Raw genomic sequence first — 16,776 nt, forward strand, 5'->3', positions numbered from 1 at the left:
AAAGGGTAATAGAAAGGACATGGGGAATTATAGACCGGTTAGCCTTACATCCACTGTAGGAGAAGCAATGGAAAGGCTCATAATAGAGAGAGATTTAGTGATGCTAGATAGGGAAGGGAGGCTGACAGCCACACAACACGGCTTCTGCAAAAACAGGTCCTGCCAGACAAACCTTGTGGAATTCTATGACAAGGTTTCGAGATGGCTGGATGGAGGGGATGCAGTGGATGTGGTATACCTGGATTTCAGCAAGGCCTTTGACAAAGTGCCCCATGATATCCTGGTGGAGAAACTGAGGAGTTTTGGGATACACCAAAGCACTGTCCGGTGGATTAGGGCATGGTTGACTGACCGAAAGCAGAGGGTAACCATTAGCGGGGAATCATCGGGATGGCAGCCAGTGACAAGCGGGGTCCCCCAGGGCTCTGTCCTGGGGCCGATCCTGTTTAAGCTTTTCATTAACGACATGGAAGAAGGGGTGAACAGTCTGCTGATCAAATTCGCAGACGACACTAAAACTGGAGCAGTGGCCACAACTGAGGAGCAGGTACTCCAGATCCAAAAGGATCTGGACAGACTATGGAAGTGGGCAGGAGACAACAGGATGTCGTTCAATGTGGATAAGTGCAAGGTCTTGCACTTGGGGCACAGAAATAGGTGTCATAAGTACAGGTTAGGGGACAAGTGGCTGGAGAGCAGCACTTGTGAAAGGGACCTCGGGGTGCTGGTTGACTGCAGGCTGAACATGAGTCAGCAGTGTGATGCGGTGGTCAAGAAGGCGAACGCCACCCTTGGTTGCATAGCCAGAAGTATGGCTTCTAGATCAAGAGAGGTATTACTACCACTCTACACGACTCTGGTGCGCCCGCAATTGGATTATTGTGTTCAGTTTTGGGCCCCTCATTACAGAAAGAATATAGCCAGGTTGGAGTCAGTGCAGTGTAGGGCCACAAGGTTGGTGGCCGGTTTGTAGGGGATGCTGTATGAGGCGAGACTGAAGGAACTGGGTCTCTTCAGCCTGGAGAAGAGGAGACTCAGAGGGGATCTGTTGGCGACATACAGGTATGTGAGGGGATGTCACATGGAGATGGGTAGAGACCTGTTCTCCCCTGCAGAGGAAGGCAGGACACGCTCCAATGGAGCAAAGCTCAGGGAGCCAAGGTTCCATTTGGATGCCAGGAAGCACTTCTTCACAGTCAGGACCCCGAGGGTGTGGAATGGGCTTCCCCGGGAGGTGGTTGAGGCCTCATTGGTGCGGGTGTTCAAGGATAGGCTGGACATCCACATGGTGGGCATGTCGTGAGTGGAGCCGGCTGGTGCCAGAGGTCAGACTAGATGGCCCAGGAGGCCCCTTCTGACTCGCTTTGTTTCTGTGTTTCGATGTTTCTAATTCTGTGATTTCACATGAAAGATAAACGGACCAAAAGCAGAGTAAATTTGGCTTCTGCTTTCATCTGCAGCTGTGACATTACACGGATCCTAGCAGTGGCAGTTTGAAATGTCAGGAGAAAACATTCCTAAGAAGGGCCATGACTGTGTGTGCCCATGAGCATGCTACAAAATGTGGATCTCTAGAGATATTTTGAAATTATCTGTTCATACTATTTAAGTTCGATGGAGACCCATAGTCCAAGTTTGCCAGCTGTCAGTTGTTAGGAAGTGATAGAAATAGACCCTTAGAGCTATAGATAGATGGAAGGTTGCTAAAGTCATAGAGACAAAGACAGAGATGGACACATTTTCACCGTAAGCTTTACAGAACCAGCTTCCTGCATGCAAATGCCCCACCTGTTGAAAAATGCCTTGAAAACCGAAGTGGCCAAGGGGAGGCGTGCTGTGGGTGACTGACTGGCAACTGGATGGGCCTCACGAGAGACCTTGCAGGGGGACAGCAGATGAACCCGTGGGCATTGCCCCTGGGGGGCAATGAGGAGCCCTTCCTTGACATTGCTGGCCCGTGTCTTCCCCTACCCAGGGAAATTGCTAGAAGGGAGGGGCAACCGAGCAGCAGCTCCAGAGTTGAAGCAGGGAAAACTCCAGTGATACTGCGAGGTGAAGCAATGTTGATCTACCCATACTTACCCACTTAAATGGAAGCATGCTGCATGGACAAAAGGAGGCATGTAACCATGGAAAGCCACGTGTGGTTCTGGTTTCCATCAAGGTCTCCATCACTCCATGGAAGATGCCTGGCAGGAGTGGGGTGGGCATAACCTTGGAGGGTAGCAGCCTAGCCACCTCTTATCCCACACTGCACAGAGGACCGTGGACAGAGAAAGCACTCCCTGTCTTCCCTCTGTGGGGGAAGGAATGGTCAGGAAGAATGTGTGGCATCTTGACACAACCAGGTGGTGGAGTTCGGACTCTTTGAGTCCTCTCATCCCACAGATCCATGGGACCTGGTAGGAGACCTTGTAGGAGAGGAGACAAGACTTCTGAAGATCCCTTTGCTCAGCAGGACTCTGGGCAGCAAGAATGAGGTTCCATTTAGATGCCAGGAAGCACTTCCTGCCAGTCAGGACCCCAAGGGTGTGGAATGGGCTTCCACGAGAGGTTGTTGAGGCCCCATCGGTGTGGGTGTTCAAAGATAGGCTGGACATGCACATGGTGGGCATGTGGTGAGTGGAGCCGGCTGGAGCCGGGGGTCAGACTAGATGGCCCGGGAATCCCCTTCTGACTCGCTCTGTTTCTCTGTTTCTATGTTTAATGAATACTAGCCCTACAACAACCGCATGTGCAGCACTGAAACTTCAAAACCCACGATGCAGCTCAGGAGTGAATGAAAAGCAGGCGTGAGAAAGCATTGGGTGAGAGCCACCTTCTGCTTGTACAATGCCCCCCTTCCCCCCACCCCCCCACCCCCTGTGTGCATCACCTCTGCTTCCCCTAATTCTCCAGAACCTATTCAGGAACGGGGCACAGAGGAATTCCTTTCTTCCTGGCATTCCCTTCTGCTGGTGCAATGATGTGATGGCGAATACGACTCATTCAGGGCATGTGATTGAAATGAGCAATTTAAAATATGGAAGAGGTGGCCGCACAACAGAATATGCAGGAATGTAAATATGCTGGGGAAGGTTTTTGTAGAACCTGCTGCTCAAAAACAACTGCAGACGATGTATTTTGACACCCTACGGTATGCATACACTCACTGCATATATAATAATAAGGATTTCACCCCCTTCCATGCTTTCAGGGTTATTTAAAACAGAAAAGAGTCCTGAAAAAATTCTCCTAATCATTTGAAGAATCTTCAATATGTTCCTTGACAGATACGTAATGGCTTTTAAACTATCTTTTCTATTACCTGTCATTTTTACTTAAGAGCTGTCTGAAAACAGGATCACAGCACTGCACATCCTATTTATTTAAATTATTTCCCAGCACACTCCTCAAAACATCTGAACAAACGGAAATAAATGAAGATGCTACAGAATGCAAAGATCGGTTGCTCACACCTTCTTCGTCTCTGCATGTGGGTCAGGAGATGAGCTGTGATTCCAAACAATCAAAGGGGGGAAAATCTATCAAAGTAACTTAAGCAAAACATTTCACTTCATTAATTCATATCCTCTGTGACAGATGCAGATGAACAAAGATGAAATGAAGTTATTGTTTGTTATCTATGTATCTGTTCTTCCCTCTCTAACTGAACTGCATTTCTATTATATAATCCATATGACAGAATGTTTCACAGGACTCTCCAAGGTTCTGACCTCTGACCTTCCTAAAATTCTTGCAAAAAAACCAATGCATAAAACCTCAGGAACAATACATACAGGTTGACAGCGGAGCTCTGTGTAGAATATTGAGCTAATTTTTCTCCAAAGAAAGATCCTTTTTCCTTGATATGAATTTGAGGACAATTCAGAGCCGTAGGAGGTGAGCAGAACCCCAGAAGTAAATTTGCTGATCTTTTGGCATGCCTGGGACTGAGCTCAGCTCTACAAAGTGGCAAATGAAAAACTGTGTTGATCAAGGACTGCAACCCCACAAAAGGAGTAGCACAAAGGTTGAGCGTAGGTCAGAGTAAGGCCACTGTCAATCCATCACATACAGCTTCCTTCTCACCATGGCTACACAGCAGTTTTAACTCAGGAAATAGAAATTTAGATTGCAGAAATGAGCAAGTAATTACCCTCCTGGCTGGATGGAGATGGGAAGAAAGAGATTTTTTTAAAGATAAAATCTGGAGACAGAGAAACAGAGAGGCAGAGAAGGCTGCAAAGAAGGAAAGAAGGGCTTAGAAGAGAGAAAGCTTCAAAGATTCTGGAAAACTGGCTAAGAGAGATCAACTTATGATGGCAGAATATTGCTTGGAGTAAGGACTTGTATAAAATAGAGAGACAGTCTCATTAGGTTGGTTGGATGCCATTCCTTCTGAGTGCTTTATCACTCTATTGTTTTTACGGTGGTGGTGTCTATATTCACTCAGCTTTTAAGACTGTTCTATTGATGTTCTTCTGTAATAAAATGCAAATCTTGTAATTTAAAAGTCTGTGTCTCTTTGGAGGTGGTCCACTCAACTCACATCTAACAGCTGACCACCAGGCAATCTGTAGTAGGTAGCTGAGGTTAAGGTCGATTTGTTGGAAGTAGTCAGAACAATAGAGACTTCTGAAGTGAAATCAGAATGTAGGAAAGAACAAAAAGGTGCATAGTTTTTCCTCTTTTCAGCTCACCGCACCAGACATTGTTGGTCCAGGAGGGAAGCCAAAATCATCAAATACTATTGTTCTCTTTGCCTCTTGCATCTTGCTTTCAGTCCCTATTGACCCACCAAACAAATGGACATGAGACCACCCCCAACAGTGAAAAAACCCAGTGCAATGTATTTGAGCTGGAGCAATGCTACTTTTCTCTCACTACCCATGCCGAGTAGCTCTGATCTCCATGGCCAGCTTCAAGTCCAGCTGGGGCACAGTGCAGAACTAGCTGGACAGGCTGATTCAGGATGCCAGCTTGATCACAGATTCTTGGTGGCCATTGGACCTGTGTGGTACCCCTGACAAGTTGTCCCACTATACCTGTGGAGAGGAGCTGCATCTTCATTCCAACAGCAGGGGGCTGGACCTGATGGCCTTCACGGCCCCTTCCAAGTCTACTGTTCTATGATTCTAGACAGGGCACTGATTAATCCACTCTGTAAGCAGCCTTGGATTCAAATATTTGTAGAACCTGTTGCCCAGCTGTGCCTTCCAGATGTTTTGGATACCTTCCTGGCCATGGACCATGTTCCCAAGAGTAGGAGGGGATGGAAGACCACCACAGTCTTTGAGCACCAAGCCAGGGAAGGTTGTTTTCAATGCCAGGTGAAAACATTCAGCCAGGAGCTTAACATGGACTCAGTGCCTCTGCCCTTCTGTTTACTTTTGCCTTTTAACATTTTATTTTGAGGTTGTTTCCTTGCAACATTCCCCTACAACATGCTTTGACGAAAGGCAGCAGAAGCATGTTTCAAGAGGTCCCTCCTTCCCATGACCACTAGAGGGTTTAGGAAAGTGCACTTAGCAGCAATGAGTAAAACGTCAGTCAAACAAGAAAGACGACACAAGCGCTACTGGGAGCAAAGACCAGGGATGCCGATTTAGGGGTGACCCTTAGCTGTGTCTGCTGCAGCAGCTGGGGATGCCACTCCTAGAAAATGGAATCTGGGTCTCTTTAAGCTAATCCTGCCACACAAAAACCTCCTTTTGTAAAACAGTGATAAGTTCAGAACAACCTGTCCTGTTTCCACTGGTGTCTGTTTCCATGGAAGCAGGAGTAAGGGAAAGTTGGGGGGGGGGGTGGCAGCAAGCCTCTAATAAATTTCAGAGCAGACTACTGGAAATTACTTTTCTTTGCTTCCCTTTTCCTTCTATTTATCCTTCATCTTCATGGATTTTTGCAGAAGTTACTGTTACCATATGAATCTTCACTAGTAAAAGATTCAGAGTCCATCACCAGGTGAAATTTCTGCTAAAAAGCCACCCCCACATTTTTTTTTAACTGTTTTGGTGGATCTTTCTGTTTATCACAATGAACTGGGAAAGCTGTTTGAAGAGCAACAGGAACCTTCTTCTCCATGACGGAGTCAAGCTCTAGCTGGGTTACGGGGACATTGGAGGAGCACGTGGTCCTTTCGGGGAGTGAAAAATGTCCAGATTTGCACAGAGGGTTATCAGATTTTTACACAATCTGATTCCATCAGTGAGCAGACGATGGAGCAGAAGGTGCTGGAAAAACCGTGAAAGGTTGACAGAACTGATTTTACAGTCGGTGTTCACAGTTCCTGCTGCAACTTGGTTTCATCTCTCTGTCCATCCAGGGATTTTGCGATGCTCTCCTCCAGCTCCAGGTTTCAAATGCATCCGTTTCTTCCCGTCAGCTTTCTTTGCTGTCCTGCTTTCAGACCATATGCAGCGATTAGGAATACGATTGTGTGAATGATCCTGGCCTTGGCCTCCAATGAGTGAAGTATGCTTGCACTTGATTATCTTTCTGAGATCCTTCCTTGCTGCCCCTCCAAGTTTCAGTCGACTTGGTTGCAGTCTCCCTCTGAATGGATGGCGGAGCCCAAGGTATGCGAAATCTTCTACTTTTCTATTTTTTTCATGGCTGACTTTAAAGTCACCTAATTCTTCTGTAGTCCTGATTTTTTGCTTTCTTAATGTCCAGCTGCACTCCTGAATTTGCACTTTCTTCTTTTACTTTCACTGGGAGTTGTGATGCCTTCTGCCAATACGATGCTATCATCTGCATATCTTAAATCATAGATGCCTCTTCTGCCAATCTTTTCTTTGCACAAGGTTCAATCATGCAATCCTTTCCTCTCTTTCTACCTCCCCCCCCCCGCCCCGAGTCCATAGGCATATTTGGGATGTTTAGTAGCATTTAGAGCATGGCCATAAAATGACTTATGTAGTTCAGGGGACGTTCCCAAACTTTCCCAGCAGCATCTCAACTGACACTCTCCGTGTTCTCTTTGTCAGTGCATAAACACAGAAAAATGCATGGCGAAACACATTTTTAAAACATTTTTCATTTTTAAATGAAGAGATTACTAAGTCATAGAAAAATGCCCATAGTTAAAATGCAATATTAAATGGTGTGACAGTCCCCAGTCCACAAAATAATTTATAGGCTATCTCCCTCCACCAATGAAGACCTGTTGAAATGGCTTTTCTCTGAATGGAGATGCAAATTGGGGAGTCGTTTTGTAGAGAAGCAAAGTGACCCTTAGACTGGATGAAAGACTGAAATTGTATTTCCTTGCCCAATCCATTCCAAAGCACATATCAGACTTCTGAATCCCACGGGGCCTCTGCTTGTCTATGCCAGAGATATAGCTCATTGCTAGGCACTGTTTGCTTAATTTTCAAGGAATTAAAAAAATGCCCACAAATCTCCATTTCATTCATGAAACACTTAATAAAATAACCAGAGAGATTATCCCTCTTTAACACACCATTGTAATTCATTTTAAAGCTACAATGTTCTGGAGTTCAGACATTAAAAGAACAATAAAATTGCCTAAAGGGTATTTTCTCCCATTAATAAGTAGAGCACAATTCACTAAACTTCTGCAGAATAACTTGGAATTTTAATAAACTAAAGTAATAGTACTTGGTCAATTAATTTCTAGGTTACCACTGAAATTCAGGCACTTTGCCAAATCTAACCCCTCACCCCCCACCTCATATTTCTCAGAATTTTTTTACCTTGGTCTTTGCAAATCTTCACACACATAGAGTTGCTGACTTCCTATTCAAAGCAAACATGATTAATTAAATTTAGAATAAACTACGTTAAGACTGGTGCCCACTGGACTTAAGGATCCATGAGAATGGGACTTCTATCATGCTTGAGGTTCATCCAGTTTTCATCTTTGTGGCGGTGGAGAAATGACCTGAAAACATGGCACCATGAGGATGCCTCCTCTCTACCCCCAGAAAAGGCAGCCAGTCTCATTAATGCAGTAGAAATGTGTGCGTAATGGGTGTAAAAAGGAGAACACAAGATGGTGGAAAGATTCAGGACCAAAGGCTCAGCTACCAAAGTCCACCAGTTTGCTTTTGAGCTGGCTGGGCATGTAGACCTGCTAGACCTTGTGGAGGTCTTCCTTCCATGCCACATCCTGCAGATTCCCACCTGGCAGCAACATCCTCCTTCTGGAATGACCTTCCTTCTGCGATTTGTCATGAACCGACAATCATGTGCTTTTGAGGATTGTGAAAATGTACCCAGTCACCCTGGCGGGAGCCCCCAGATCTTCAGGAAGGCTGGAAAAACCACATGCCTGAAATCTCAGAAAGACACGGTTGACAAGGGAGTCTAGATGGAGCCACGCTTGGAACTGGCACAGGCACTCTTCCTATATTCCTAATCAGAATACCCAGGCTAGCTTGATAGCTCCATGGCAGAACATCAGTTTTGCATGCCGAAGGTCCCAAGTCCAATCTGCAGCAGCTTCTGTCAAAATAAATGAATAGATAAATAAAACAAAACAGATGGGTGGCTAGGAAAACCCTACCCCGCCTGGAATGGAGCGTGTTGCTGCCCGTCAGTGTTGGTGATGCTGGGCTAGGTGAAAGAAGAAGAGCTTCCTATGGTCTCGGTGCAGTCTGTTCTTTTCTGCTGGGCACCATCCATCTCAAATTGCGTGGGGCAAGAAGTGCCCCCTGCCCCTAACGCTTTCTGCTCCCTCGTGCCGCAATGTGAGTAACTCAGCCAATTAAAAATAATTGGGTGTAGTTGTCTACCAGTGACTACTGGACTGTTATAATATTAGACGTTGTGTTCATCGCCTTCGAAGGGCAGCATGTTGCATATTAGAATAGACCACCATAATTGTAGGCTGCAACAGTTATATCAAGACGTGACAGCGATATATTGTCTATGTCAACCCGAAGGAGTCTATGAAGTGCTGCTTAATTGCCTTGAATTGTAATTACCAGCATCCAATCCTTTCTCCTTCGGTTCCTAATGGAATGGCTGAGCGGCTGGCATGACAAGCTTACAACCCATCAGTAATGGATGTTGAAAAGCCTGTTGCATTGGGGAGTGACTGTATAATACAGATTTTTAATATCATTAGCAGAATACCATGCTGGTGAAAATGGAGCCCATCACAATGAAGATTAGATAGATGTTCCAAGAGGATCAACACTTATTTGTTTATCTTTATGAGGCATGCCAAGAATATGTGTGCTTTTCCTATTCTTAGTGTAAGAACTGGACTATTCTTTATGACAAGTATTGGAGATTTGCAAATCAGACACAATGAAACTTGATGACGTTCTCCAGTGTCCAGTTTTAAGCTTCTTCTGACTTGTGTCTGTATCAGATTGTAAGTTTGGGCTGTTCCAAAACTGTGAAGTATGGATCTTGGTGGATTTGCTGCACACGTGTGTTATTCCACATCTTGAGTCCAGCCATTGCTTCCCAGATGGTCTTGAGGACCAACATTCTCAAGGCTTCTGAGTGTCATGTGGACACCTCTTCCTCCCCCAGAGAGGTCCAGTTTCCAGTGTTCATGGGGAAGAGGGACTGACTGAAAAACATTCTGGGAATTGTAGCTCTTTGAGGTGAACCAGTCTTTTCTGGCAACTCTTCCCCCCAGAATTATTTGCAAGAAACAACGCCTAGAGGGGAATTAAAGTGCCATAACTTGAGTATATTCAAGAGCATCAACGGGAAAAATTAGCCATGACTTCTGGTAACCTTGAGTTCCTCTTACTTCGGTCTGCTGCTTTACACATGATTCAGTGTGGATCCAATGAGAATGCCATAAAAGATGACTGAATATTCTGAGAAGTTGGAACCCCTAAACTCTAAACCCTTAAACTCACAGAGGATCTCCCACACAGATGCACACACCAAGCCAGCGATCGCAGAGGCCGCAGAAAGTTGAAAAGAGCCCAACCTGGGCTTGTCAACACAGCATGTTTCTCTTGGGAGAACAGAAATGTACAGTATATGTTGCTGTAAGTGTGGGCAATCAATGCCTGGGTTTCCTTTTATTCCTCTTCCTTCCCTGTCCCTTTCTCCTTGTATGTCGTGTTTTTAGACAGTAAGCCTATGGGCAGGAATTGCCTTACCAATACCACATAAGACACCCTAGGAGCTTTTTGGCTGGAGTATGAATGTAATTTAAAATCATTCATTCATAATGAATAAGACCATAAGAAAGAACTTCTAGAAGCTGTCCTTGTTTTACCTCAGAAAGAGATACCCTCGTCTTGCATTCATTACTCGACAGAAAATCAGACAAAATGACAAAGCTCATTTTTACTGTATAATCCCAAATTGTATGATCTTGGAAATACTTGAGACTTGGGGGATGTGACTTTGATGGGGTGTAGCTTTGAGGTGTGACTCTGACTAGCTTGAAGGGACCCCCCATGTTGAAATGTACCTGTACACCACTATTTGCATCAGTTGTGTAGGTTTTGGAAATGTATACAGTTCTATGACATTTTTCAAATACACATATTTGAAACTCATTTTCTATCATCATCAGCATCATTTATATACTGCCCTATTTGCTAAAAAGGCAACCATTTAATACCCTAAAATGCAGCAAAATAATAATAAAAACATTTTAAACGACAAATTCAAGGCTTTATGTGTTGAAAGCATCACCTTCAATTGCTCTCTGAAAACAACTTCCAAACAGATATGCAGCACAAATCACACCAAAGATTCAGAAATACATGAACTTTTCCCACAAGTTGTTGTTGTTTTCTGTTGTGTGTAAACTGGGGAAATTCTGGTAAAAAAGGGAACTGAATTAAAAACTTCATTTCTGTTTAGCAGATATGGGCTCCTAATCAACATTATGTTCACATGGTCCACCGGGAAGCTGCTGGTCGGAAAGCGGGACATGAGTGCGGCTGCTCCCTTTGGGACATAGCCTTTAGCAAGTTATTGCTTCTGATATGGGAGGTGGTCAATGGTACCCTTCTCCTCTATTTGTTGTTTAGATGCAAAGTCATGCTCAACCCATCGCGACCCCATGGACAACACTTCTCCAGGCCTTCCTGTCCTCCACCATCCTCCAGAGTCCACTTAAGCTCACACCAACTGCCCCAGTGACTCCATCCAGCCACCTCATCCTCTGCCGTCCCCTTCTTCTTTTGCCATCTATTGTTCCCAGCATTAGGCTCTTCTCTAGGGAGTCCTTCCTTCTCATTACGTGGCCAAAGTATTTGAGTTTCATCTTCAGTTTCTGGCCTTCTAAAGAGCAGTCAGGGTTGATCTCCTCTAGGACTGACCGGTTTGATCACCTTGTGGTCCAAGGGACTCTCAGGAGTCTCCTCCAGCGCCACAATTCAAAGGCCTCAATTCTTTGGTGCTCAGCCTTCCTTATGGTCCAGCTTTCACAGCCATACATTGCAACTGGGAAAACCATAGCTTCAGCCCAATCCCCTTTAAAAGCCAATCTGGTGGGTATCACTACAACCTGTAGTAGTGAATTCTGTCCTTTAAATATGCAGCAGTCATGACATATTTCCACACCTGGAATTCCCCCATGGCCTCACCTCCAAACTGCCAGGCTTTTGAATGGCTGCATGGGCCAGTCAGTGCCTTTTCCATTTGGAATATGGCACACAGGGAGCCATGCCTCGCCTCGCCTTAATGCAAAGCTGGCCTCCCTGAAGCCCCCCCCGGGGGGGGCACTTTGCATTAACACTCCCTGCATGCCTTCTGTAAGTTGAAGATGCATATCTTCTCAACTGAGGAGCAGGTACTCCAGATCCAAAAGGATCTGGACAGACTATGGGAGTGGGCAGGGGACAACAGGATGGTATTCAATGTGGATAAGTGCAAGGCCTTGCACTTGGGGCAGAGGAATGGGTGTCATAAGTATGGGTTAGGGGACAAGTGTCTGGAGAGCAGCACTTGTGAAAGGGATCTCGAGGTCGAGAGGAATGCAATCTTCCTTGGTTGCATAGCCAGAAGCATGGCTTCTAGATCGAGAGAGGTATTACTACCACTCTATACAACTCTGGTGCACCCGCAACTGGAGTACTGTGTTCAGTTTTGGGCACCTCGGTACAGGAAGGATATAGCCAGGTTAGAGTCAGTGCAGCATACAGCCACAAGGTTGGTGGCCGGTTTTTAGGGAAAACCGTATGAGGCGAGACTGAGGGAACTGGGTCTTTTCAGCCTGGAAGAGAGGAGACTCTGAGGGGATCTGTTGGCAACATACATGTATGTGAGGGGGTGTCACAGGGAGTTGGGCAGAGACCTGTTGTCCCCTGCAGAAGAAGGCAGGATGTGCTCCAGTGCAGCCAAGCTCAAAGTACCGAGGTTCCATTTGGATGCCAGGAAGTACTTCCTGACAGTTAGGACCCTGAGGATATGGAATGGGCTTCCACGGGAGGTGGCTGAGGCCCCATTGGTGAGGGTGTTCAAGGATAGGCTGGACATGCACATGGTGGGCATGTCATGAGTGGAGCTGGGGGTCAGACTATATGGCCTGGGAAGCCCTTTCTGACTTGCTCTGTTTCTATGTTTCTATCTTCTGTATCTGTCATTCATCTGAAATGCAACTCAAAATCAACAGCAGTTCAGCAGTGTGGGAGTGGCAATTTTTTCAGGTGTGGGGGTACAAGTGAGGATTTGGGTGCTTGCTGCTGACGCCCATTATACAGATGCAAAAAGTGTCTTTGTGCACCTATAATGAATCTCTATCACCAACCTCTATCATTCCGATTCATTGGGTACTATGAGCAAGGGATAAAAATGGCCACTTGCTCTCTCCACACCTTGTAAAATTTTACAAGACTTCATAAAGTATCCCCTTATGTCTTTTTCTTTTTCAACATAAACAACAACTACAAAAAAATCTCTGCACCTTGTACTCTTTCTTCATGTGGCAGTTGCTTCAGCTGCATGAACATCTTCTTTGCCCAATTTGAGCAGCCCCCTCTAACTTCTGCTGTTTGTCAGTCACCCTGATGCTCCCTGGAATGCCGTGCTTCCAGCTTGCAGTCTTCCTTTGTAGTCTAGTCTTGCACTTCCAATGTGCATCCATTTTTAATTTCAGGTCCTCTGCAAGCATTTTGCAAAGCCACATTGGCATCTTCAGTGGTCTTCTACCTCCTCGTCTTGTTGTAATTGTTTGCAATTGCACCTTTAGAATTCTCCTTCTCTTAAAATTCCCACCCATCTTGAATTCCTTTTCTCATTAGAGTCTCTTGCCATGAAACAGTGCTTAGTAAAATTGGCTTTCCTAAACTCCAGAGGACATGTTTGGCTACCCTTGGCTTTCGTTTCCTTTATAATCAAGAATTTAATGATGCCACGATCACTTTTCCCCAGAGTTTCTGTAGTTGCCACTTATCTAATAGGCCATCCTTGTTGGTTGGAATCTAGTCAAGGATAGCCATTTCTCTAGTTCATTTCTCCAATTTTGGTAGGAAGAAGTTACCAGCAAAACAAGCCAGGGGTTTCTTGGATGGGCTATGTATTATAGTCTGTAAATTAATTAAGAGCCAGTGTGGTGTAGTGGTTAAGAGCATGGGACTGGGACTCAGATGATCTGGGTTCTAGTCCCCACTCAGCCATGGAGCCAACTGGGTGACTTTGGGCCAGTCACAGACTCTCAGCCCAACCTACCTCACAGGGTTGTTGTTGTGAGGATAAGATAGAGGAGGAGATGTAAGCTGCCTTGAACCCTTTGTAGGAAAAAGGCAGGATATAAATCCAAAAACAAGCAAATAAATAAAGATTTTTCTTGGGGTCCAAAAAAGACCCCAGATATGACATTTGTTAGAATATTGCTGCCAGCAAGAGAATAGCATGCATATAAGAAGCAGAGCTGTAGAGAAATAAAATGTCAGGCTCTTTGGAATGCACTGTCTGAAGCAATTGCTTCACAGTTCTTAATACTAATCTGCACCTGTGAATGAGAGCACTGAACTCAGATACATTCAGATCATAACTGGCAGTGTGGTCATACTGTTACAATTCCCTCTAGCTCTTTTCTGCAGAAGAAGAAAAAGTGTGTGTGTGTGTGTGTGTTGGGGCGGGGGGACTGAATCTATTGATTTATCATTCTATGCCATGCTCAGCTGATCTTATTTCAGACTTTGTGACATTGGCAGGCTACCTGAAAATAAATATTAATTTGACACCTGATTGTGGTTATGATTTATCGTTATTTGTGACTAATGTCCTTTGTCTCTGCATTTTGTGTACTTAGTGGATTGCGATGTGGTAGATAAATGGATGCAATCTCTACTTATGCTCCAGCTGGGAAAATCTATTTTGCTTTTCAATCACATTGTATTGATTTTACTTTTGATATACTTCTTTTCTTTTCTTTTCTTTTCTTTTCTTTTCTTTTCTTTTCTTTTCTTTTCATACTCTGTTTGCATCTCCCTTGGAAATGGTGCCTTTAAGTTTATCAGAGTATATCAAAAAATAGCACAAACTTTGGTTTCTCAAAAGGAGCCAGGATCTAACTAATCCAAGACAGAATGCATGTACTGGGCCAGGGTGAAAATTGCCAGTCCTGTTAAAATGTCATCTGAACTAGCTTCATTCTGCTATTCTGATTCTCTCATGTCACAACCTCTGTGGTTCTAACAGGTTTAGGACAGAACTCTAACAGGTTTTAGCAAGTCTATTTTCTATTACAATTGTTTTTGGTGTTTCAATGGTCTAAATTTTGTATTTTGAAATGTTATATTCTATTTTGTTGCAGCTGTGTTTTGCATTTTGTGAACTGCTGTAAACTGCCAAGAGAGTTTTTGGTATTGGTAGTCTAGAACTGAAATTAATAACTATAATAGGACATTATTTCCTTTTTTGAAATATTTAATATTTAATCTGGAGAAACAGATTATTCAGGGATTCTTTTGCCCTTACCATCTCAGTTTATTACATTCCACCCCACTTTTGCAATCAGACTGATCTTGGTCACTTTCTCAGTTTGCCTATGAATTCTGCTTTGGCTCTTCCTATCAATATTTACATCTGAGCATATCAAGGGCTTGGCACAAACTCTACTGTGTGTTTGTCTTTACTTGGTCTCTAGATCTTCGCATCTAGTGGCTTAAGCATCATTAAGGTGGCATAGCTACACCTGTGCACAACAGACCTCTCAAAATCTGTGGGCGGAAACATCAGGATGACAGTGTCCTGCTTTTCTCCAGTGGGAAGAGGAATTCTTGACCATTTCTCATGTGCAGAGTTTGCCACTGGCAGAAGTCAGAGCACCGTTTCCTTTTTATTTCCCCGGGGCTTGTAGGTCTCTGCACTGCCCCTACACATGGCAACAACGTCCACCATGTTGGCAACCTAGCCATTATTTTCCATCTTAGACACCACAGGTGTGAAGGGGGATTCTTACATCTGGCTCCAGGGAAGACATTGCGCTAGTTGTGTGCCAGAAACTGTTCCACAGGATCCTGCAAGGATTCTAACTCAGTGAAAGTGGCTTATATTCTCCCTCATTCTCAGCATGTTTTCTGTTTTGACCTTATGCAATCCCTGCGCCTTGAATTTATCAGAAATGAGCAGGGCTGTCAAAGGCAGGAGCGCTTTCATTCATAGGGTCGCCATAAGTCAGATGATTTGATGGCACAGAACAACAACCATCACTGAGAGGGTGCTGAGGGTACTGGGCCCATTTCCCCCCCCCCTTTTACATTGCTCTCCAGTACTCTGCAACCTCCTAGACCAGGGGTGGCGAACCTATGGCACGTGTGCTGCAGCGGCACGCAGAGCCCTCCCTGTTGGCACACAAGCCAAGTCACCCCAGCATCGCTCCAGCAGCCGAGCATCAGACAAGAGTGCCCACAGGGGCCATGTGCATGCTCGGAAAGGGATCACAGTGCCAGGCCATGGCGTCACGAGCCGCGACTCATCAGCTGCAACCCGTCCGAGCATTTGCACGGCCAGTCAGTGCACTGCCAAGGGGAGAGATATATATGTATGTATGAATGTATGTATATTTGCTTGGACTGGCTTGTTTTTTCTAAACTAAAACCTCAGAATTCGGTTTTATTGCAGTGTTGGCACTTTGCACTAAATAAGTGGGTTTTGGGTTGCAGTTTGGGCACTCGGTCTCTGAAAGGTTTGCCATCACTGGCCTAGGCAGTGGACCGATAATTCCTGAGGCCCTATGGGAAGCATGACCTCATGATGTCTTCATTTCAGCTTTAACCAAAAAGTGGGAAAACATGGAGGCTACAGAATTGCCAGGGAAGTGACTGTACAGTGAAGAATCTTGTGTTTGCACAACTCCTTGGCTGCCTTTGAAAAATGTTAGGTGGGAGAACCTCAAACCCAACCCATGAAAATTTCTCTGAAATGTTCTTCTCCAATGAATACCTAATATCAATTCTTAGCATTTATTTTACTGAATAAAAAGATGTTAAAGAAAGAATGTGGGAGACATTTTCAGCAGAACTCTACGTGTGGAATTATTATTTAACTGCAACCACAGCAGTCAAAGAAGAATGAGATATGGAAGGGGAGCATTGAAGGAACTAGAAAAGATGATCAAGAAGGAGGATGGTTCATTGTAAACCAAGGTCAAGATCATGCACACTATTGTATTCCCAGCCACCATGTGGCGGTGTGAAAGATGAACAGTGAAGAAAACTAATAGGAAGAAAATGGATACATTCAGATCATGGTGCTGGAAGAGAGCTTTGTGACTATATTGGGCCAACAAAAAGATGATCAAGTGAGTCCAGGATCAATTAAATTCACAGCTTTCCCTAGAAACAAAGAAACTGTCATATTTGGACACATCATGAGAAGGCAAAACATGCTGGA

Source organism: Varanus komodoensis, unplaced genomic scaffold (genome assembly GCF_004798865.1).
Source record: "Varanus komodoensis strain SLA01 unplaced genomic scaffold, ASM479886v1 scaffold2, whole genome shotgun sequence".
Lineage (NCBI taxonomy): Eukaryota > Metazoa > Chordata > Lepidosauria > Squamata > Varanidae > Varanus > Varanus komodoensis.